This window comes from Strix uralensis, chromosome 16 (assembly GCF_047716275.1).
Source record: "Strix uralensis isolate ZFMK-TIS-50842 chromosome 16, bStrUra1, whole genome shotgun sequence".
NCBI classification, from domain to species: domain Eukaryota; kingdom Metazoa; phylum Chordata; class Aves; order Strigiformes; family Strigidae; genus Strix; species Strix uralensis.
The window spans coordinates 8072769-8097562 of NC_133987.1; the positions used below are offsets into that span (position 1 = coordinate 8072769).

At 37.7% G+C, this 24794-nt stretch overlaps 1 protein-coding gene across 4 annotated transcripts in view; it reads right to left on the bottom strand.

The window, feature by feature from the left end:
- The window catches only part of SDK1 (sidekick cell adhesion molecule 1), a 417651-nt gene that overhangs the window by 159821 nt on the left and 233036 nt on the right, over positions 1 to 24794 (bottom strand). The gene's annotated exons all lie outside the window — the stretch shown is intronic.

Here is a 24794-nt window from a genome sequence, read left to right on the forward strand (position 1 = left end):
CAGCAGACACTTAAAAAATGGTAAAAAGGCTGCTTGTAAATTTTCTCTGTATACATTTAGTAAGTGAATTAAAATACCCATGTATTCATAGGTACTTTGCTTCAAGCAACTCATTTGGGAAAGAAAAATTAGCTATTTTTTAGCTTGAATAACAGAGTAATAAAATTTTCTAAAGATACAGAATCCAATAAACGAATTATAGGGAAAAGTAATGAAAATAAAACTAAATTGATGGAAAAGCAAGCCAGTTTATCAAATGTTTTCTGCAAAGGAGGCTAACCCATGCCCATTAAGCAGAATGGGAAACTGACAAATGCGAGGTATGAACCCTGACGTTTGAGATAAGTCCCTGAAGAATAGAAAATGGATAGAAGATTCTTTGCTTATCTCGTTTGTATCTGGCATGCCAAAAGCCATTTGACATTTGATTTCACTGGTTGGACAGACAAAGGTTTTGGCAACGGGGCTCAGAATGTTCACAAGGTTAGCAGAGTTCTGAATTACTGACAAAATTTTTACCTTTTGACGTTTTTGTAATTGATAGCAAATAGTGTACTATGGGAGATGAAAGCACATAGTATAATTTAAAAATTTTAAGAATACCACCCACGCATCTGAATAAATTCAAGCATCTAAGAATAGCACTTAAGGAAGCGGTAAGCACATATTTATTTCTTCCCATAAATATGCTCTGTTGACCTGACACGGCATCAATATGCAACTCACATGGGATCTCAAAAAACAAGCTTTTACTAGATTTTACTTCTGTTCAACAACATTCCTGGAAATATAATGCTATCAAGTAGCAAATCTATTTTCTAAGAAGATTTTCATGGTGGTCTTATGGGTATTCATGGCAGGAATTTTCCAGATAGTAATTGAAAAAATAGAAAACAAGCAACGATCAGATTAGCAGCTTCCTACTGATGAGAAGAAATAACTTCAGCATTAGTGTACACCACTACTTCTGTGCAAGATGAAGGTTTACAACAGTAAATGCTAAAAGATCAACAAATAAGTTACCAATTTGGCAGTATTAATTTCTTATCTCCATCTGGAAAAGAGTAAAACCATTTGTTTGACTTATCAGCTCCCCTGAAGAATGGCTCAGCCCCACTAAAACCAACCCAAGAAGAGAAGCCAGCTTTGTTGTAAACTCTAGGAGTTCACCATATGTGAGTGGCTCTTTGTGCAGTGAGCAGATAAGCAGGGAAAAGTTTCCCCCCAGGAAAACATAAAATTTCTTTGACTTTATTATTGACCATAACAAGAATCTAAACAAAGTATGTGCTTATTTTCATTTTTTACCATCCCTGTTGATAAAGATTTTGAGCGAGTGAACTAATACTGATGTGATACAGAGGGCTCATCAAAACAGTTAGCACTTGGATTCTAAGTAATATACCTACAAAGGCCACCTACAGAAGTAACAAGCATATATAGAAACCAAAAACATTTCAAAGTATTATCTAAATAGGACACAGACAACGTGCATATTCCTATTTCGTATTCAAAGACAGTTTAAGTTCCTTTTGCAGCACAAAGAAACCACTTGCCATAATTCATTCTGGCCACAATCCTGCCAAATAAAACCCATCAGGGACACTCCCATGGTTCCTTTTGCAGGGGGTAGTTTGCAGCTTTGTTTTGTGGCTAATCAAAATATCAAAGGAGGAATTTAGTTCTACTTTAAAGTAAAAATCTCAGTAGGGCTCTAACGTGGGATCTGTGTGTCCCCCCCATCCTTTCAGAACTTCATTCTTTTGTAAGAAATCCACAGGTTGGAATATCAGAGTAGCCAGGTTCCTAATCTAGATAAGAAATAACACTGTGATTTGGCTTTGATGATGTGATGCAGCAAATCAGAATTCAGTCAGGCTGTGGAAGGTAGAGAGCTATTTCAAACAATCAGATAATGAAAAACTACCCAGACTTTCCAAGTTTCTTATCCTACCTGTCAATAAAGCCACTCCATCCCTCTCCTACCTCCTAATGCACTACACAGACATGATTTTACTTGACTGGTGCTACACTAAAATACAATGCAGAATGTCATTGTTAGTAAACAGGCATTTTCTTTGAAAATCCTTTGTAGAAAAGAATTGATTTTTTTCCTCTCTTCCTTCACTGCTCCTTTTTTTACTTCATCAGACTTTTTCTTGTCCCAGTTTTCTAGGTGCCTACTATTTCTGTCTGGCTTTTCATACCCCTCTTCCTCCTGTGCCTCCCCTCCCTCTGCATTCATCACTGGCCATTTCCCCTCCCTGCCACCCCATGGTCCCCTATAGATATTTCACATTATTTAAGAACTGCTGATTTCCCATCTATCCTTTATTTCAATGATTGAGCTTCAGTTTCTCCTATTAGTAGGAAATATTAATTAAAGACACTGAAATGGGAGAGCAATACAAATGAATATGAGAACAGAGTTACAGTAAGATGAATTAGTGAACAGGGGACCACTGTTCTCACCCATATTCTGAAGGAAAAGATCGTCTTTCCTTTCTATCTGCTTTCTGAACCCCTCCTCTCAGCTAAGTGAAGCAACATTAGGGGAGAACACTGACCCCAGAATTGTAGCCAAGGGATGCCTCACTATTGGACATAATAAGTCAGTGGGGAACTTGTAGAAAGCTGCAGAGACAAGGCTGAACGGCACTGAAGAACACTTAAGGGATGTGCTCTTATTCTGATTCTAGTCCTTAATAGGCAACTGGACAGAAAGACTGCCATCGGCAAGAGTCCTAATCCAAACAGAGTTTTCTCCAAAAAAGAGTGTGCTCTGCTTTGTTTCACATTGTATCTAGTTTGATCACAGCACTCACAGTATTTCCAATCTTCCCTTTGCTTCTAAACCCTCTCATTAAGACACTGTCTTAATTACTAACATTATCTATTAGGGCTCAGTAACTGAAGGGCCTTTAGGACCAGTCCCAACCAATCTTTGCGTCTTGGACTATCATAACACCAAAGATTCTGATGCACAGGTGGAGGGAGCTTATCTTGCAGATCTTTCAGCGGTTCCCATCCCCAGCTGCTCATGAAGCAGTTGGTGAACTGCTTCCATTTACCACCCAAAATATTAAGGTAAATTGGCACAAGTATTATATTTCCATATTAGACTTTTCTAAAGAAGTGGTGGATGAAGAAGAGCCAAAAAAATTGAAAAATAGAAACCAAAAAAAAAAGAGAAAATGGAAAGGAGAAGATCTGGGGGTTTACTGTGTCTCTAAACATAAACTCCTCTCCAGACTGTGGCATTCAAGAGTCTGGCAATTCTGCACAAAGTAGAGATATACTGAGTAAAGAGAGAAAAAGAGAGTGAATACCTCTTGCACGGTCTATTTGTTTTTACCACCAGTGGCTGTGTGTGACTTCACAGTGCTGGTCTTGGATCATGCTGCTCTTCCCCCTTCTCTCCTCCCATCTGACCAAGAACGAAACCTGTCCCAAGTGGCCTAGAACACTGATTTTTTAATACTGATGAGCTGTAGAATTTTAATCTGTTATTTAAATACAATAATTATGTAGACCACCCCATCATCACTGAAAAAAAGTGTTTTTATCTCTCTACGTGTAACGTCATGTAAGGTACAGGGAATATTAAATATTATAAGTTACGTTTATAAAGATCACAGACTTTATCAAAGCCACGTGGGTGCTTAACTTTCCCAACAGAGATAAAATCTCACTCAGGCCATACAATTGAAGATACAAAAGATGCTTTCCCCTTCAGCAATGTATAAACATTAGGTTCTTTCCCAGATTTTACATTATGGCATGCAAAGTTTATCTATTTCTGTGTTCGTGGTGCAAAATACTAAGAGTATTACTTCAATAGATGCTCAAATTAATCTCAGAGAGAAATGGTGCAAACCAGCCTTAATAAAAGGTGAGAGATAGTGTTTATCTCTTGAAAAGAAGCAAGAAGTTTGAGTTCAGACTTGAGAAAAATGACAAACCTTATTTTTGAGTCTTGCTTATAGGTCCCAACCCTCTGAAGACAATACAAACAAGGTGACCATAAGCAGGAGGAGGGAGGATTGCCTAAATAATCAGCCAGATCATCCTCATTTACTTAGTATGGGGTAAGAGCCTGGAATGCGACACTGACTGCTAGTCATTCCTACCCTTACAGTGTTGGTTCCTACTGCAATTACTTCTCAGTGTCCTGTTTTCAGTGAAGAAGAAATCCTACAGGAATCAGTATCAAAAAATGAATTTACTTCTTCATATATGAAATTTGTGTATGGGAGAAAAATGCTTCACAGAAAAGAGAAAAGATCACCAGTACACCACCCTCAAGGTAATAGAGAAATTGAATACTTTAACAGAACTTTGAAACCATTTATAAGCTATCCTGAGAGAAAAAGATTAGAAAACCTTCACCATAAACTTCCTACAGACTTTCAGACTTGCACAGTATGCAGAAATGCCTTCACAATTACTATGCAGGATACATGCAAAGCTTCATGTTACCAAATTATGGATACCTATATTAGAAAAAAAGCAGAATAGAAGATAAGAGTCCAATTCAAATAGCAAAAATATTACACATAAATAGTTCAACATTATGGCATCAAGAATGTGCAATCTCTGCCTGTGTAACACAGAATATGTGAAAAGAGGAGAAATGACAATCACCCAGCATCTCAAGATTGCTTGAAGGAAAAAAAAAAAAAAAATCTTACAAATACAAACTACCTAATAGAATATGTTTCACTTTTTCCAGGTACAGGCTGCAGATGGTTTGGATTATCAACCCATAATGGATTAATGCCCCTTTCCAGTACAAGATACACAACAGGAATTGGATCCTGATCAATAATAGATTAATTTCCCTTCCCCTTTGCAGTAGAAGACGCACAACAGGAATTGGAGCCTGATCAAGAGACTAGCAAATGCTGACAGCTACCTGCAGGCACAAGAGAGAAGCATTATGCAAATAATGAAAAAAAGTGTAGTTTTCAATCATAAAACTCTATCCTAAAACACGGTTTTTGTCTATTTGTTCTCTGCTTATTAGAGTGATTATTAACAGATTATACAACAAAAGAGCAATAAGATAATAAAAGTTACCATTTCATTTTTTCCACTTTTATTCTAGCAAGAGAAGGGAAATCTGCGATGCTGCTGTGCACTACTGTGCACTGTACAGGTCTGCTCAGATTTCTAGATGTAAAGAAAAATAACAGAGACTTTCCTGTGAGGATTCTTGATCACATTTGTTTAGTTTGATGAATAACATTAAAACTCCAGATGGAGTTTTTTTGAGTCAAAAGAACATATTTATAAAATAATTAACAATCTAATGTCACAGGGATGGTATATGAAGAATTGTGAATTTTCAGTACCCAAGGGCATCTTAAGACTCCTCAAACATGTACGTATTAACATAATTTCTGATTTTGAACCTTTGAGAAAGTAGATTCTAGACTCAAAAAAATAAATAAGCAACAACATAAAAACTTAGCTTTATGGATCAAATTTATAGGGAAAATGACCTGGTTGTTTGAATCAAATCACAGCAAGTGAATTCTTATATATACAGTCCTCATCTTGATCCAGATATCAGACATCACAACATATGAATAAAACACCAGATGTGAAAAAGGTTTACAAAACACAAGTAAAACAAGTGAATGATCTAGGTCAGTTATATTTATTGACTCAATATACGCTTGTCAGTGCGACTAAGCTTTGTCCACATCAGATCAACCACATAATTCATTTCCACTGCAAGTAAAATAAAATGGGGGGAAAAAAAAAAAAAAAGGTCGAATAAAATAATAAAAACCAGGACAAATTACAGCAACTAGATCACAAATTAAATACCGAGTGTATGAGGGGGGATATGGTAAAGAAAAGAAATTACAACAGATTTTATCAACAACTACTGAGGAAGCCTCACATAAATGAATTGTGGCTGAATTGCTCACGTCATAAAGCAGTGCCTGAAAACCTGCACTCCTTCCTTTTCTATCCACCCCTTCTGGGCCTGTGTAATAGGCAGTATATGTTACAACAGTACTTCTGATGCATTTAACTTAGAAAAATAAAGTTACCTGAAGAAATTAACCTACAAAATGTGTGATTTACTCAGCCAAGCTTGCAATTCTGCAAGCAGTTCAAAATGGACTTAACTTCAAGTACTTGCTGGTTGGTTTGAAGAGAGTGAAAAACCTCATATTCCTAATTTAAGTAGCTACATAATATTACAGAAACAGAGCCTTAAAGGAGAAAACGGAAAAGATATATTAATTATGCAAAACGTTGTCAAGAAGGTACATTATGCGTATGGAGCTTCCTGCTGACTGTCTGGAGCAGAGGACTAGAAAGCCAGCCTAGATCCCCATCTCTCTGACATCCCATCATGCAATCCCATTTCTGAACATACTGGGGCCTGTGGTAAAAACGTTGAGTTTTTTAATGTCACTTTTCTGGTTGGAAGGTTTCCTAGAGCTTTGTTGTTCAACCTGTTAAAAACACTCCTAATTTCCAGCTTAAATGTATTCATGGCCAATGTACCCCATTTGTTTTTCTGCCAAATCTGTCCTTTAGCTTAAATAGCTGTTTTCTCTCTCTCTCTCTGATGTTTATGTCCTAAAGTATTTATAGAAAACAATCATACTCTTTCACAGTCTTAATTTTACTTAGCTAAACAAGCCCAACTTTTCTTGTCTGACAAGTTTGAAAGGATTCGCTGAAATATATACAAATAAAAGAATAGGAGCAAGGGTGAAAAAAAAAAAGCTAACATCACACTATAAATGTTTCCAAATGTTTAAACAAATAACAACCACGTTTGTAACAGCTTTTTTTCCCCTTTGTAAGGACTTTCGCACAGACTGCAAGAGCTGTTAGTTTTAGCCCTAGGGAAAGATTAATGGAGAACTCAACTCTATCCACAAGATGACTTTTGTGTGTAGATACTACAGCAAAGAGAGGCTTTATATATTTTATTAGATAAAACAGAGCCTAAAATACAAGTTGAGAAGCTTCTAAAACGTTGTACAGAGTTTTAGGGTCTATTCCTGGGCACAATGAGACACAGAGGCCTAAACACGGTTGATTTCCAAACAGAAAATGTGTTTCTGTAAAGCACAGCTGCACACACGCTGGTGGTGCAACACTCCAGTGCCCAAGCAGAGGAACCACCGGTGGGACAGTTCATGGTGAGACAGCCTCTCCAGCTTCTCTCTCACCAGTTCTGCTCCACACACTGGGACAGGGATGGGAGATCTGCCACTTTTTTTTTTTTTTCCTGATTTTGCCCTTTTTCTCCAGGCCTTTAAGTGCAGGTGACCCAGTTATTTGGGGGTCAGTCCTCCACAGAACAGACTTGTTCCTCCTCTTTTCTACTACCCGAGGTAGTCAAACTCACTTTATGCTTTAGGACTACTTTGGAAATAAATTTCTAGTGTTGTCCCATGTAGTTTTAAGGAAATTAAGCTTCTGCTTAGTTACACAGCTCCCTGTGATGTTTCAGCAACTAAATTCAAAAGCAGACCATATTTCTGCTCCAACACTCTGAAATTCCCTTCTCACAACTCCTTGTGCAAAAAGAGCAATTTGGAAGTGACCTGACCTTCCCCCATGCATGGTGAACAGTTTCTTTCTGCCTAGAAACTTATCATCCAGCACATCATTAGAGCTTTTAACATGAAAAAATATATAGCCTCAAGCTATTCTAGCTAAAGAACACTCAGGTGACTTTTCAATTCACCGGATAGCTTTAATATCAGCTATATAAGTGGATAGAGTGTGTAATCTTATTCAACAGCAGTTAAAAGGGGGGGAAAAAAATATCCATGGTCTAGCAGTGGAATCTATTAGCCTCCGAGTCATCCTCAAAGTGATGCGAGAGGCAACAAGCACAGCAGCCCGCTGCAGCCAGCCGGCTGGGCGAGCGGCCTCTGCAGCCAGCATCCAGAACCTTTGGGTTTTGAGCAGTATAATCCAAAACACGCTTATGTTTAAAAAGATTTTAAAATAACTCATCAGTGGAAATGATTTTTAAGAGGCTGTATATTTTTACGATTCATTTTAGTGTGTCGTTAAGAGAAGCATCCTTTTATATATAAACAGGAATGCGTTCAGGAGGAAGAAACAGGTTTGAGGGATCTGGCAGTGGTTGTGTGGATTTCTGCAGTAGACAGTGACAGTCACTTTTCTTGAGGACAAAACTGAACTTTTAACATCTTACAGCCTTGACACTTCAAAGAGCTGGATATTTACCACTTGCTTTCTTAATAAAGGTAAATTAAGCTAATAAACCACATATCAGTATTTGGATGTTAAATTAACTGATAGTTCTAGTTTATCATAATGTCCAGTAATGCAAAATTCAGTGGTAAGACATGAGTTGAGAGAAGAAATAAAGAAGGAAAGCTAAGCTGGGGAATCAGAAAACCACTGCTATTTCAGATGCTGCAATTCTCACCAGCAGATTCCGGTTTATCATCAAGCAGCAGGAAAGAAGGAGAAATGGGAGACAATAAAATGCTGCCTTCCATTTTCAAATGTATCTTCATATGTGGCTTTTTTTTTTTTTTTTTTTTTTAATAAATGCATCTCTTAACTCCTTCCTTTGGCACAAATAAAATGACACAATTGACAATTTAGTTGCTGCTTCTCCTACTTGTAACAACTTTAAACGCTCTTCTACTTAGAAATGAAAGGGTGGTTAAAAAAAAAAGATGAAAGAAGAAAAGAGAAAAGACTTTCTCATCTATCCTTCACTGAACTTAAATAAAGAAAAGCATCTGCAGTGACTTTGGGGGAAATTATTTAAGAAATGCCTTCAAGAATTTATTTTATAACAACAATAATTGAAGCACTATTTTCACAGGGAAGGTTTAAGATTAAATATGCTCTGTAGAGCATAAAACAAATACATACAATTGATCATATGTGAGTTTCTAAGATATATTTCTTTGTAGCATTCTTTTAAATGAACCTGATTTTGTGGTGCAGTACACTGGAAGCAGACACTTGCACATATATACTGATCATCTGACAGTTGAGATAAAGCTAAACTTAATACTAAATTTCAGTTAGGCTCCAAGTTTTAAAAAAGTTGGAGTCTTCTAGTGTTGACTTAGATTCAGAAGAATGTTATTAGATACTTAGCAAATACATGAAAATAATATATATTATTGGATTTTAGAGATTTCCTTAGCTCTGAATATCTACTGTACCTGGCTGCTTGTTTAAAAACTGATCTTCCTGAAAGATTAGAAAAAATAATTTAAACCTGCCCTCACTGAGAAGAAGCAAAAGACAAATCTGAAAGTGTTCCACAGTTGATTTGTCCTTCACAATGAAAGGAAGGACTTTTGTGTCAGACTTTTGGTGCCAGTAAATGTACAGGCCACCAAATCGGCCATCATTAGCTAAAAAGTCTACATAAGAGACACTCAAATAAAGCCATGAAAGTACATTTTTGCAGTTATTGGATAACCAAGGTGTTGATCCAAGCTTTCTCCAGAAAATCCACTCTAAGAACAGGGATTAAAATTCGCTACATATAAACATCATTTGAACTTTAAAACAAAAAAACCCCAAATCAACCCAATTTAAAAACCTGTCCTCAGATCCTGGATGCTACAGGCATGGAGCAGTTTATGAAACCTCGAAGGAAAGCACTTCTACAGATATTTATAATGTTGAGCTAAATAGGCAGCTTTGTTCTTTGTTGCTGAACTACTGTTCAAACCAAGATGCACTCACTGAGCAGCATTTTAAGCTCAAGGTCAGCTCTTGCTGCATTCTATTTATATATATTTATGAGAAACATGTTTGGGGATCCAGATTGCTACCTTGCTCCCAAAGGTCTGCTATTTCCAAGTCTTTACATAAAGAGAGCACATCTGAAAAACAAGATACCCCACAGCCTTCTTCTAACATCTAACTCAACCAAACATATGGAATGTCTTGTCAAAATAATATTTTGAGAAATAGGTTATCAGGGGCCTCAGGTCCACTCCATATGGTCTAAAGTTCTCCATCCCCCTGGACCATATCATGCTACTTTTTCCACTTTCTTCTATAAAGGGATACAATTCTTAATAAAAGTAGAGTTGGTCAGGTCACAGAGATTCAGAAGCAAATAAAATTTCATTTATATATTTAGAGTCCTGTAAAATAAAAAAGCGGAGCAAAACCACTCACACAGCAGAGCTCAGAATCCAAAGAATTATTTTTCTATCAAAACACAGAATTTTTCTCCCTCTTTAAAGCACAGATATTCTTCTAAATAAAGTGCAGCTTTCCCTTTGCAGCCTTTGTGATTATCAATCTTTGGTTATTTTATAATATAAGGTTACATCAGACCTCAGCAGGGAGAAAAATACACATTGCTGTATTTCCTCTGTAGCAAGAACAAAACAACTGTGAAAGCAAAGAATGTTCCAAAAGAGCAAACAATAAACCAGCTAAAGAAAGTCTACAAACTTATTCATTCAAAAATAATTCCACAGATGGATAAGCATTTAATTTTCTGAAGTGAGAATAAACCAGCATCTCTCTTCTCTGGAAGATGGAATAGGTTTTTGTATCTGCCTATTTATACACAGTACATAAATGCATGCTCAGAGAATGCTGCAAGTACTGTAAAAAGAAATCTAAGGGGAAGTTATTACTCAAGGCTCTTTGTTATTATTTCTGCAGTATGGGTAGTGTCAGCATTGTTAAAAATAAATTGTTAGTCGTACCTTACTTGGCCAGTACAAATGCTGTTTGCATTAATGTACTTATGATTTCCTATCTGCTGCTCCCAGATAAGAGAGAAGTTTAAGAGTATGATGTCTTTTCGATCTTGCATTGACTTCTTCCCCTCTCAGAAAAGGGCTGGGTCACTGTTTTCAGCTGTATGGATGGTAAACAGCCTCTCCTGCATATGACAAGGACTCATTGCTTTGATAGTGAAAAACAGAAGCTTAGTTCCACAGGGTGCTCTTGTCTGCCAGCTCATCCAAAACTTTGCATTTCGTGATGCTTCTTATTTGAAATTTCTATCATCATAATATGACACTAGGATGTCACAACAGAATTACAGCTAATAAGGAAAATTAGGGGGAATAAATGAAAGATAAAAAGAGAAAACGGTACATTAGGATATGTACCACTGTCTAAGACATGAATGCATAAATTGTTGAGATACAAGTGACATTTATTTCATTTTGTTTTAAAAAGAAATAAATTCACCCCTAGGTTTAGAAACATGCTGTCACTTTCCAAAATGTCCTTGGGTTATCAGTTTGAAATTAATTGGCAATGTGTGATTAGGCAGAACTCAACAACATTGTTTAGATTTAATCAACCCATTTTATTCAGATTTGCCCCGAAAATAACACTCAACAATATGATTCTGCTATCCAGATGGTAATGGGCTGTGTTAGTGCAGAACTATCAAATGTCAGAGCAACCTAAACAGTAAGAAAATGTTGCAGCGACCACTTCACACAAAAACACTGTCGCTTACTTTCTCTCATACACATACAATCTCCTAAAACTAGTTACACAGAATGAAGAAGGATGAATCACTTCACTATACACACATAAAATGCATTTATATATGGTTAAAAATTATACTAAGCAGCTAAACCAAGCCTGGAAGCCAGGATGGGAAGAGCTGGCTGTAGCTAACACCTGGAACCTGCATTCTCTAGGGGATGCCCATTAACCTCCAACACCAAGCTAGTTTTGCCTTGTTCTGCTTTGTGACTTCTGTCCAGCTTTTTGATTGTGGTATTAGTTCTGCAAACTCATTGCATCCATATCTATCTTCAGTGAAAGGAAATACTAAATGAATAAATCACATGTAATATGAAAAGCCAATGCTGGCCTCTCTACAGGCTACTGAAAACACCCTATGGTGTGTCACTTAATTGATATGTCTCCTGTCCCCTCCTTTCTTTCGAGACTAATTATAAAGAAGAGATTAAGGTGTGCCAGACCATTTGGCTATTCAGGAGTGAAAGAATTTTACAGCACAGACCAAATTTAAGACAATAAAATGCATTACCTACTGAACCACAAAATCTCTGAGAAAACTCAAAAATACAAGCAGCTTTTTGAAATAAACCATAATCTCTCCCTCCTACTGCCTCCAAAGCCCGCAACTCCAAACAAAAAAACCAAAAAACTGAAAAAAACCAAAGCCTGGTGATATATAAAAATAAAAGTACAACTGAAGCATTTTTGACATTTCTCTATCACTCTTAAAAATAGTAATAATCTTGAGCTATTGAGGTTGCTGAAAGAAAATAAAAATCAATGCATTTTCACTTAGCGCTTTTGAAAAAGAAAAGGATTACTTGGTATTTCAGCAAAATGCTTTAATGCAGCTTTGTAACAGAGCCCACCATAACTTCCAAATAAAGCTCTTCACACTCAAGCACTTACTGCACCCCAGAACTCAATACTTGGAAGGAAATTCAGGCAAGACTGCACTTCCCAGTGTGAAGTGGGCAGAGCAGTTACTGGTACCAGCACCATGTCAATGCTACGTAACCTGCGGTGTTCTGGGGCTCTATGAACAGCTGCCCCATGCTCTCATGTGGTATATGCATAAGGCAGGGACTTTTGACATATCTACTGAGGATTTTATACATCTAATAAAGCAATTTATTTCACACAACATGGAAATTGCCTTGGGTTGATGCTTTCATTGCCTACCACTTAGCCTGAATCCAGCAAGCAATGATGCACAAATTGGGGGGGTTTGCTGTTGATTTGGGGGAGGTGGGGGTTGTGGGGTTTGTGAGGTTTTTTGGGTGGGTTTTTTTTGTTGTTGGGAAAATTTACGAGCTTCAACTGCAATGTGTACCCAAAGCTCTGGAAATGCGGGCTTTTAAGTGTTTCTCTGCATTTCCCATTTTTTGGCTGGTGACAAATTTTAGGTTTGTAATCATGGGCAGGATAAAAACGACCAGATTTCTGATAGGCATTAAGAATCTTCTGCAAATCATTTTAAACTACTCAAAGCTATCTTTGAAGGTGGTAAATGGTTGAACCCTCCCTTAACACAGGCAGGGTAGACATAGAACTGTATATTTTATAGTGAATCACATGTATCACTCATAAAAATTAATAGCAATAGCCAATGTAAAAGACAACAAGAAAAAATAGCATCTTGCAAACAAATCTGTTTATCTCATATAGGAGAACTAGAGTCACCAAAACTGCTTTAAAACAAACATTTTTAAATGTCAACGGTTCTTCTGTTGTTTCCGATTCCTCTCTATGCATACAAATGCATAAAATGTAAAACCCAGCAAAGAGCGAAAGTGGATCATTTAAAAAAGCTGATTTAATTCTGCACAAAACCTTTACTCCTACCATTAAAAAGTACAATTTATTACCACTGGAAAGCGTAAAAAGTGTAAAGTGCTCTTGAAAAATAATAACTGCTTCTACCAGCACACCAGAGACCTCTACAGAAGATGTAGGAACCATTATCTCCATTTTACGTGTGGTGAAAACGAGGCAAGGACAAACACTACTGAAATGAGGCTACAGCAGGTACAAGTCCGACCTGTTTATTATGACCTTTTAACATTTTAGGCTATACTCAAATACAGGATGGAAAACTTTTTTCTTTCCAATCTCCAACCGGAAAAAGATGCTGTACAATATCCATGGGGATATTGAAAGCTCTGAAGCTGTCTCCCCTTCTCACACTCCCTTTGCAGGTCAGTTCTCAGTTGAAAGATCTGTTAATGTGATATGGCAATCTAAATTAAATTCTACTGCAAATTTTCAGACAATGCTGGACAGTTATTCACAGCATCTCTGGTCAACAGCAGACAGGATAGGGGAAAAAACAGTGTATTCTCCCAGGTTTTATCATAGGCAATACCAGTATGAGAATAAAACAGGCAATTTGCATTTCTCAGAGTTATTGTTTCAAGCTGCCTGCAGACTCTGGCACATGTCATCACACCAATTTAGCTATTACAAGCATTACAAATGAATGTCTAAACCCTAGATCATAACGTATGTTAAGGCCATTCAAACAGCAGGTTACATTGCAGTGTTAAAAATCTGCTTTCCTGCTCCTCAGTCTCTACACTCATTTTCTGCTGTATCTTTCTTTTTTACCTTTTCAAATAAATCAAATTTATATATTCAACATATAAAAAAAGCCAAAATGAAAAACAGTCTGAAACATTGCAGAACATGGACTCAGTCGGTGTGTAATTCTGCTGTTAGCAAGAAAAGGAGCTTGGAGCAGGAGGGACTGCTCTGCTCATGCCTCTGAACTGAGTCCTTCCAAGATGCAAACAAGCAGTATCTCTTTGCCTTCCCAATTTTCCTATGAACAAAGACGTGGTCAGCGTCATACGCTCGAAAATCAACTCCTGGCTGCTATTTACTTCCACAGAGCAGTATCACCCCCAGCTGGAACACGGACCAGTGCTGCCAAAAGGCCAGCACTGAGGCCTGGGGTGCACCAGCAGGCTCCACAGCCTTGTCTTCCCTTCTGGGTGTCACTGCCTGCAGTTCAAGGTCAGCTCTGATATGGTATAGCCGTTTAACCTTGGATCAGGCAGCTGGGAAAACAACTAACTTGTGAGAGCTGCATGAGAAAGAGCTGTGAGAAATCCCATCCAGGTCCTCCACCCATTGACAGAGGAGCTACATTTAAACTCAGGATCTTCATCCTTGCCCGAACTCTGTTGTAGGTATGCTTGCATCCAGCTAAGTCCCTTGCTGACTTGATCTCCTGGACCTGCTCTGTCGCTAAGGATTTGTCTGGGGATGACTGGGCTGTTGGGCATACCCCTTCTTCAGACTGTGTCGGACTGTGTCCCTTGTCAGGGAGGACCTTGCTGCCATCCTCGGCTCCTGACTTTCCTCTTGCAGACCAGCTTGCCCTGGCCGCTCCCTGACAGCCAGCACTCAAACAGCAGGCTGGGGATTTGAGACTTGCACATGGTAGCAAGGCAGGTTAATTATTTCTCAAAATTGAGACCTCATTAGCTTATTGCTCAGATGTAGTCTTATCTGTAACCACTTGGATTAGAAGCTCAAAAAAACTAACTACAGGTGAAGAGGAAATAAGCAAAAATGAAAGGAAATACAGCAGCATCAAAAAACCCACATAAAAATAAAGACCAGCTACATGACCCCTGATAGCCAATGGCAGGTGATCTCTCTTGCCTCAAAGAGCATTCTTCTGAAAACTAAAAAAGAAAACGGACTCAAAATTTTTAGTTTTAAATTTATTTTCCAATCTATGTCTGTCATTGTGATCAATGATAGACTACAAACCAAAAGGGTTACACGAGATGCTGAGTAAACTGTTGTTGCTTTGCTTATCTTTTGAGTGTATCGCTGCCAGCAGCTGGATGAGCACACTGGATGTAACAGGCTAGGTGGACAGGGCTACCGGCATAGCTCTGGGGAACTACACTGACTAGTGACACTAGATGCTTTGAAGATAATTTATATTAGGGAAGTCTCCTGGGCAGGAATTCAGTTTTTTTATTTGCACATAAAAATGGTTTCTGAAGACATAACTTAGGATGAGTTTGTTTCTCCCTAATCACTTGATTACCACAACTGAAAGTTGAAAATGGGACAAGAGTACTTAGAGAGCTTAAACGACAGATGTCATCCCATTTCTGAAAGAATGTTAAGGGGTATTTGAGAAGGGATACGACTTTCTCCTTAAAAAGAATGAAAAATAAATTGAAGTTTTTCTCTGTAACCTTTATGAATCACAGTTTCCCATTTGTCTGGGGTGACTGATTCCTGTATTTCCCAGAGGAAAATACAATTTTCCTTGAGGAAGGGTAAGCAAAAGAGGCAGGGAATCAAAATGTTTTGATTCTTTCCATTCTTTCAAGGACCACTTTCTAAGGAAGCAACTTGATGAATTCATCCATACGGCTGCCCTTTCCCAGGGGTGGTGTACCTACAGATGTATCTGCAGGGTGGGATTAAATTCCCTAGGCCAGCAGGAAGAAAAGGGACACATTAAATACATTACTAGTTAGTACCTCACTTTGACATAACTTTAAAGACTTGATTCAGCAATCCATCAAAAAACTCCTTCTAATGGATGAATATTAACATGAATTTGGTCTAGATAGTGTCCAGCACTCTCCAGACCCTCTTCTGGCCACCAAATTATTCCTCTGCTCACTGACAGAGTTCACACTGAGCTGTCTCACTGAACATAAACATGTATACATCTGTATACATTTGGACAGCTTTAGGGTGGGGGCTCTTATTTGACCAAGGACTAAGGAAACCAGAGAGTAAGCAATACCCTGAATGCTGGGGATGCATAGAATGAGCTGCCAAGTTTCATAAAACAACTCCCCTTCATGAATATGCCTGGTTTGGGGGGAAAAGTCTTTTTAAAAGACATGTTATTAACTTAGTAACTTTTATAATGAACACCAGAATCCTCAACCCTTCTCATAACATCACAGGAAAGGCATCCAAAGATGAAAGGGCGCGTTCAACAAAGCACAAATATATGTTACCATTATTTGATGATCAGCTTCAGGTTAAACCTGTCTGCCTTGAGACTGGAGATTAATAGTGATAGCTTCTTTTAATGACTGTAGAAATGCCACAGTGCCTGCCAATAACAACTTGAGCAATGAACAGGTTGCTATAGAATGTATTGTTTATGCACCACTGACTGCAATCTCTATACAGAAAATTTAATAGACCCTTTTTTCCCTCTCAGCAAGCTTATGTGGTTGGGGATTTAGAACTGCATTATTCCTTATGACCTGACTTATTTATCATGTCAATCATAGTAATGATGTGTCAAAATTATCAGAATTCTGAAGCTTTCCCTTTATCATCATTTTGAGAGTGTTCTTTCTCAGCATTATAAGTACATATGACAGAAGAGACATCAGAGGCATGGATTTCATGCATGGCTCTAACAGAATCACAGGGTTAAATAGCTACTTCTGGAGCCAAAGCACCATGGAATAACTTCTTCCATTTTTCTAATTCAGTTCTTGTAATAGCAGCTAGACACACAGCTGCAACTGCAATTAAGGAGAAAAGACGGGGAATAAAACTGCACAGAGTCAATTGCCAAAGGTCACATTAAGATGCTGGAATTTGCAGGTCCTGACCCACCCAACACAATGTACTTGGCCTTCTGACACCACCCATCAAATTTAAAGTTACAACTTTAGCAATTAGTAAGACTGAAGAATTAGACAAGCAGGTTACTTACTGGTGACTTGTCCTTCCCTGTCTAAATAAAAAGCTTTGTCAAGGACTCCAGTTAGGGAAGGGAAAATAATGCAGATGGAGGGATTTAGCCCTTGCTGAAACAGAAGTTTCAGACAAGTGTGCATGCAAGGTCACAGCCAGGCTGATGAAGGTGACTGTCTCAGCAGCTCAGCTGCAGCATTCCTCAGAGCAGGTTTCTGAACAAAATACTGGACTGCATCAACACCAGGTTATTGACTCAGAGAAATTGAAGGATGAGAAATAGTTAACCACAGGAGTTCTGTCAGAGGTACAACATATATTCTTTTGGTTCAATTTTCTAAAGCCTGAGGTCTGAAAGAGATGGAAGCCTCTTTGAAAGGGTCTGGACAGCATTCTAAATTTCATGTACCATAAGTTTCTCTCAGTCACAGAAGATTAATTCACCATTTATTCTGTAGGCTAGCAAGAACTCAAGAAGCAGGTAGTGTGTGCTGTCCTGGAAGAGACAGCAAAGCCCCATTCCCTCTGGGGCTTGTAACTGTGGCTGAAACCATTTTTAAGTGTAGTTACAGTCAAAGAGAGTTTTAACAAGTTTGAATGCACACCTAACATTGTTACATCCTGAAATATGGATTGTCTAACCAGTAGCCTGTACTGCAGCATAATTTTTGCTACAATAGCTGTCTGAAATGATACTAAAACCAAGCTAACTCTAGACAGGTTGAAAAATACCTGTCAAGCACAGTTCCTGCAGCATCACCATGAAGCCTATCTGAAGTGTCCAACCTATGGTTCAGCACAAATACGTAGCTTAATAAAGGCTAATAAAACAGGAACAGCTTGTTCTGTGGAAACTCTGATGGAGCTGCAGAACACTTGCTGCTGAATTACAAGGGTGAGCATGTCTCAGGGGACCCTAGAATCAATAAAAATTATGTGGCCCTCCACCAGGTAGAGTTAAGACAGACAGGTCCACAAAATGAGCTGACAACAACTGGCCAGAATTGCTTAGTTAGAAGTAAAGCTGTTGGAGCAGGTAATCATTGGAAGGAAATCTAAGTTAAGTATATAATCTAATGTTATTTCAAAAATATTTAAAAGCAAACAACTCTAAGTAAGACCTCAAAAAAAAAAAAAAGAGAGCACCTTATTTCTACAGAAGTTAAGATTTAGCTTGGAATAGAATGAAGATTTCACAATACATGTAGAGTATTTGCTGGTACTGCTTCCTTTGGAAAATAAGTTACAGAGCAAAGGCATTCTCACGTTGCAGATTCACTGGACTTTCATGTCTCAAAACCAATCCATCCTCATCTCAGGGAAACCCACCTCCTTAGGACACTGCTTTGAATATTTGGGATTGAAAACCTCCAAAGACAACCAGGACAGACCTGACCACCAACTCGCCTAACACATCTGGTCACCCATGCACTAACAAAATGTTTAATGTAGTCATTATTTTAGTGTCTAGGATAGAAAAGGAAATCTTGGAATTACATTTTCAATTCCCAATTAGAAGATAGATTTTCAAACCTGCACTCACAAAATTATATTCATTCTCGTCCCCAGACATACAGCCTTGTACAGAAGCCAAGATTTGCTCTTTGTCTCTATACAAGTTTAGAACTGCACTACTAAGTAAAGGCATAATGGGTCAGATCCTCAGCCAGAATATTTCAGTACTGATCCATTTAAATGCAGGAGACAATGTAATTTATTTTATCTTACTATTTGGTGTATATCTACATCAGTACATAAATTCAGTCATGAGGACTCAATCACTTAAAGAAACACTATTGCCCAGAAGTGAAGGAATGCTTTGCTGAATGAGTAATGCCTGACAGAAATTAGGTTTGTTCAGAACATGGTTTGAGAGGAAGCTGATGAACACTACTGCTTGGTTGGAGTATTCAGGTTAGAAGTCACAAGTGCCTGCTTCACCAGAGAAGAGTTCCCAAGGGGAAAAGCTGGTGAAGACCCACAAGACTACCTGACATAGAAAGGGTCATCGGAATTGTTAAAGCCAGGACATGAGACCACAGGTCTTATCTTAAGGTATAAATCCAACTTCCAACTGAAGGTTCATGGCTTACAAGAAATAAAAATTAAGTCAAAATAGAGTTCAAAGGGAGATCAGTCTAGACCTGCCCGCAGCACTTATCTCTTCTCCTATGGTCAAAAGAGTTTGAGAATAAGTTACAATTATGCTAACTGTATATCTAAACACCATATACATTTATAAAACTATATTTCAGAGTTCATATTACACCGTAGTTTTATGGCTAAGAAAATATCAGCTGGCTGAACAGCTGCAGAAATGCATTTTAACCTGCTCAGTAGCACCACACAAAGCCCCTCCCCCTCTTTCTTTTGGAGATGTTCACTAATTTGACAGCAAGGTTTAATATTTGTAAGGTAGTAACTGTAACTGTGATAGCATTAAGATCAATTCTCATTACTGGTGCCATGATTACCTTTCATTCATACCCCGAGACAGTCCTTCTAAAGGGGAAGTCTCTGCAAAACAAGTGTCATTATCATACATTTGTGCTTTCTTGGTCAGAAAGAGCAGCTGGAGAGTTAACTTCTAACAGACCTCAATCTTCTTTTAAAATTGATTTTTGTAAATGAAAACTATAGTCTCACTGTTTCAATACCTTGAAAACTGATAAAGTTGAAACTTATATCTAAATCTACTTCAATAAAAAGTGAAATCAGCCAAACTCTCTGCAGAAATAGAATCTGTAGCACAAATTTTGTCTAATTACTTTCCTGCAATTGGAGGGTCCTCAAATGTACTCTGGTGTCTCTTGTTCTGTTCCTGAGACATATTCCCAATTAATCGCTCAAAGACTGAAGTACTTCGGTGTTGTGCTCAACATAGGATCTCTCAGTGAAATATAATGACCTGTTATATACAGAAGGTCAGATCAGATTGCTGCATACTTTCATATAGCTTCAGATTAAGAAATCTGTCATCAAAAGAAATGCTTCAATATCTATGGAAACAACTCCACTATATCCTCACCATTTAGTGCTACAGCCATCTCCAGCTAGACTGAGCACAACAAAAGCAAGTGGCAGTGAGAGTGTCAGAGCTACCTCTCCAATTCTGAGCCCAGCCCAAGGCACACTCTGGAACAGCGTGGGGAATGCTCCTGTGCTGCGTCTACAGGTACCTCGCCTCAAGGGAATGTCTGTTATCATTGCTGTGCCCCTGTAGTGCTAGTAATGGCAAATAAGCTGGGTCATATTTCTCAGAAATTTCCAAATAAAATATCCTCTCCATTATGTGCTCAGTGGACAACAAAAGTGTGAAAGTATTTCATGAGTTGAAAATAATATATATAAAATTCACAAAACCAAGAAAGCTTGACGGCTTCCTTACCATCATATCGAGGCTTGAATTGGGTTTCATGGTGGCTTAAACAATATAAACCCACTTTAAAAAAATGATAACATCATCTTGAGTGACTTAAATCTACAAAAGTGAAGAAATTAGCCAATCTGATTGTACGGATCATTTCTCAACGTTCCATTTAGCTTTTAATTACCCAACAGACTGTAATAGCTGCTTTGGAGCTATTACACTCCATCGTGTCAATTTGGCTGCTACAAATGCACAGCACAAAGTCCTCAAGCTAAAAATCATTATGAAATTATTGTTGAAAAAGATTGTTGGGCATGTGCAATAGCTAGCTTTTGAACTTCTATGTTTTACAATTTCTCTTTTTTATAAATAGCTAGAGCAATTAGATGCTGTTATGGAGCTATTCAAAACCTTTCAGTTTTGAGATCTAAAGCATTTCTTGAGTTACAGAACTGTAAAAATTCAGTTAAATTGGCAAAGTTCTGTTTGCAGTCTGTCATAGCCTCATATTTTCTCTTTAGTTCTGTATACAATCTATTCAAGTCATATTTTGTACATAATGTTCCATCAGCTAAAACACCAGAAAATATTTTAGAAAGTAAATGTGAGAAATCTTTGAAAAAATCAGGTCTGCACTAGAAGGTACATGATACCAAGAAACAGATGCATATATATATGAACAAAATTCAAAGCATTAAGTAGCACACCTAACATTTCCTGGACACTAGATTAAAAAGGGAAATAAATGATTTAGGAATGTTAGAATGCAAAGATAAATGAAGTTTCACGTAAATCACAAGCCTAAAATAACAAGTAAATTCTATTTGTGGGATTTGCAGAGAATAAGTAAGTAAATAGTTTATGGATTTGAGAAAAAGCAAGCTGTATCTAGGTGAGATGTTTTCTTGGTTGTGCTCCCCAAATCATAAAAATTCCAGCTCAAAGCACAGAATAGACTCAAGCTGGAATGGAGTCTTGCCAAGGACACAGACCAGGACTTCACAGAGTAACCCCTGTCTCAAAGCTCTTGCAGTGCAGTAAGACAGAAGTCCCCCTCCCAAAGATGATATAGCCAAACAAGAAAGCAGAAGGAAATTATTCAGCTCTACAGGACAGAATAGTAACTTGCTGGATCCTGCTCAAAGTTTCTTGAGGACATCCCAGCACAGAAACACTTCCAGAAGGCGTTTTATAGTACTAATGAGGCAGATTCACGGGATTAGGTTTTTTTCTTAAGTATAAATCAGGAGCAGCATAGGAATTAGCACAGGTGAGACTCTCTGAGAGCAGAACAAGAAGGTAATGGGCTGGCAAATGGCTGGCTGGAGCCAGGAACTGATCTCTCCTTGCTGCCTCCAGGATGGGAAAGGTCATAAGCCACCTCAAAAGTGGGGAAAGAGGGAGACAAACTGTGAGACACAAAATATGAAGGTAAATGTCAAAACAATATCCAAGAGCAGCTTTCTGAAGTCTTTAGACAAAAAAAAGAAAAAGAAATATGAGTTGTTAAGAGCTTCGACAAGAGTTTTAGATTTATTGAAAAGGCTGTATTATCACAGAACTATTAAAAGTAAGAGGAATTTGTAAATAATAGATACAACAAATATGAGGGATCTAGAAAGATGACAGAGTAATTTCTAGGCAATGACATCCTTTGGGACAAGCAGTGTGTTTACATTCTCTGGGGAATCAGAAAAGAATGAGAAGAGGAGGTGTGGCAGGATCTGTAAAAACTGTTATGGCAAGATAAATCAACAAGTGGTTGTAAAATAGTTAATAAATATCAAAAAAATTAAGAGGAAGGACAAAAAAGATACCCCAAGAAGGCTGAAATAGGTATAAGGTGGGAGTTCTCTGAAAGAGTGATTAGACAGATAAGAAATCAAGTACGGTGTCAAAGAAGCAGAAGTGGTCAAGATTTCAAGGAAGATAGGTACGAAAGCATCAAAAGAGATTGACACTCTTTTTGTTATTTGAACTGGTGTTAAGGACAAAAGCAAAAAGCAAAAGATCAGGCAAAATGAACCTCTGTACTATCAACATTTATATAAAACTAAAATTAAATATCTTGGAAAAACTGTATTTAAAATACCAAGAAGTTTACAAATTAATTCAGTATCTGAGTATTAAGAAAATCAAAAAGAGCATAAAAGACAGAGAAGAAAAGAACTGAAAGCAAATCGTTGAAAAGGGCTGGAAACACAGGACCTCAAATTTGAAACGGATGCGAAAATCACTAGCAAACAAAGCATGAAAGGTGAAACATGACTGGGATGACACAGAGTAACTTACTGAAATACTTTCATTACACAACACAGAAATTAATGCTATGAAAAAATTAAGGCATCAAAAGTTTTCATTCCCATGGCCTTGTATTTTAATGATGCTGACTGGCTTTGTAACATGCAGACATGTTACTAGAAAAGTCAGTTCACCAGAAAACAGACAATGCCTTTGTAGGCAGAGAACAATCTGGGTGTCTGTAACTCTGCTTGAAAAACAATTTTTTCATAAAAGGTGGCTATGAAACGCTATTGTTGGGAAGTGAAGTAACAACACAGTATGATAGCCTATTTTTGTTTTGTCTTTAAAACTGCAAGAAAAACTAATCCTGCAATTCTGCACATTGTTTGCTGAACACAGACACAAAGTACTGCACGCTCCACAGAAACCTGCTGATGCAGCACAATGCCAAAGTGTCAGGCACATAGCGCGTGTGGCATTTCCTACAACACAAAAAGAAACAGTTCTTCCGCTGCTACTTTCAGGAAAAATCAACAACATTTTGGACAGCTGTCTAAAATATTCATTTTTACCAGTCTGCTCTTTTTCTTGGCTTTCAAAGAAATGTTACCTCCATTGTAGGTCCAATACACAGTTTGGGATGTACAACTAGAAGGTATCTGTAACTAAAAGAACAGGCTTAACTTCTACCTGTTATTAACAAGTAAATATGAGGGAATAAGAAAAAGTAAAATTACATCTCAGAATATGAGAAGAATCAGCATTTTGATTATCAAGTGTGAAAAGGTGCACAGCTCAATACAATGGACAAATATACACGGTGAGATAGCCAAGCTCTCATTATGCTGAATAGAGATGTGTTTTGAGTAACAAGTACAACATGCAATGCTTTTATAAGCCTCTACACTCTTTAGGTGAACGTTAATTTAAAAAGGTCACTGTCAACAGAGAAAAACGTGTCCTTGCTCAAAAATGGCTCTTTAATGTTTAGCTATCATCATTGAAGATAGAGGTTGTGCATACTGTTATTGCAATTAAATCACTTTCTTTCATAGAAGTATAAAACAATACAACTCTCACTGTTGTTACAGCCCGATGTTTGTCACCCGATGCTCTCAGAGTTGCCAGTATACTGACGTGTACATGAGATTTTCTCCCTGAGGTGCTCAGAAGAGGGTCTTACGCATTTCTATTCTCAGTAACAAGCTGAAGCCACAATTTTGAACTGATGTACCCTGGGAGGAAAGAGAATCTGCTTCTCACTCTCATGACCAACTCAGGTCACTGTTTCAACCTGTTAGGTTTAGGGGTTTGGCTAACAGCCATAAATGCCTAACATTTATTTCCTAGATTAACACTTCTACAAACATCCTAAACATCATCTTATTTTATTCTGACTTTAACAAAAATGTATTTAAAGTTCTTGTGTTCGCAGGCTAGTTCGGTACATGTTTTATAGTATCAGTCACAAATATTAAAAAAGGCCTAGTTCAACTCTTTAAAATATTGTGAAGTTATTTCAAAAGGTTTGGATCATAGCATAAAAGAACACCTTTCAGAAACTCTTGATTTGAATAAAACCTTTTAATATTAATGGCAAAGGCATAATAAGTCTTACCAGCGTCCATCTATCTGACCTGTAAAAAATCCATCAGAGCTATATCACGGGTGTACTAAGAGATTCAGATTTTTTTCAGAATGAGTACTGCATCCATACCCTGGGTGATATTTTGGGATCCAGGAAGTACAGTCCAAAACTGAATAGAAAATGGCACCTCATGATATAACTTAAATTGTATTTTCCACAAGATTACTTGCTCTAGCATTAATGTTAATCAGTACATATTATGCAGCTAATTAAAAGTCCACATGAAAGTTCAGTAAGATGCAGAATATTTTTTCGTTTCACCCCTTAAACTATTGTGCAATTTGTTATGAAACAGATCACTAAAAATATAACTCCAAAACTACCTGCACTGTA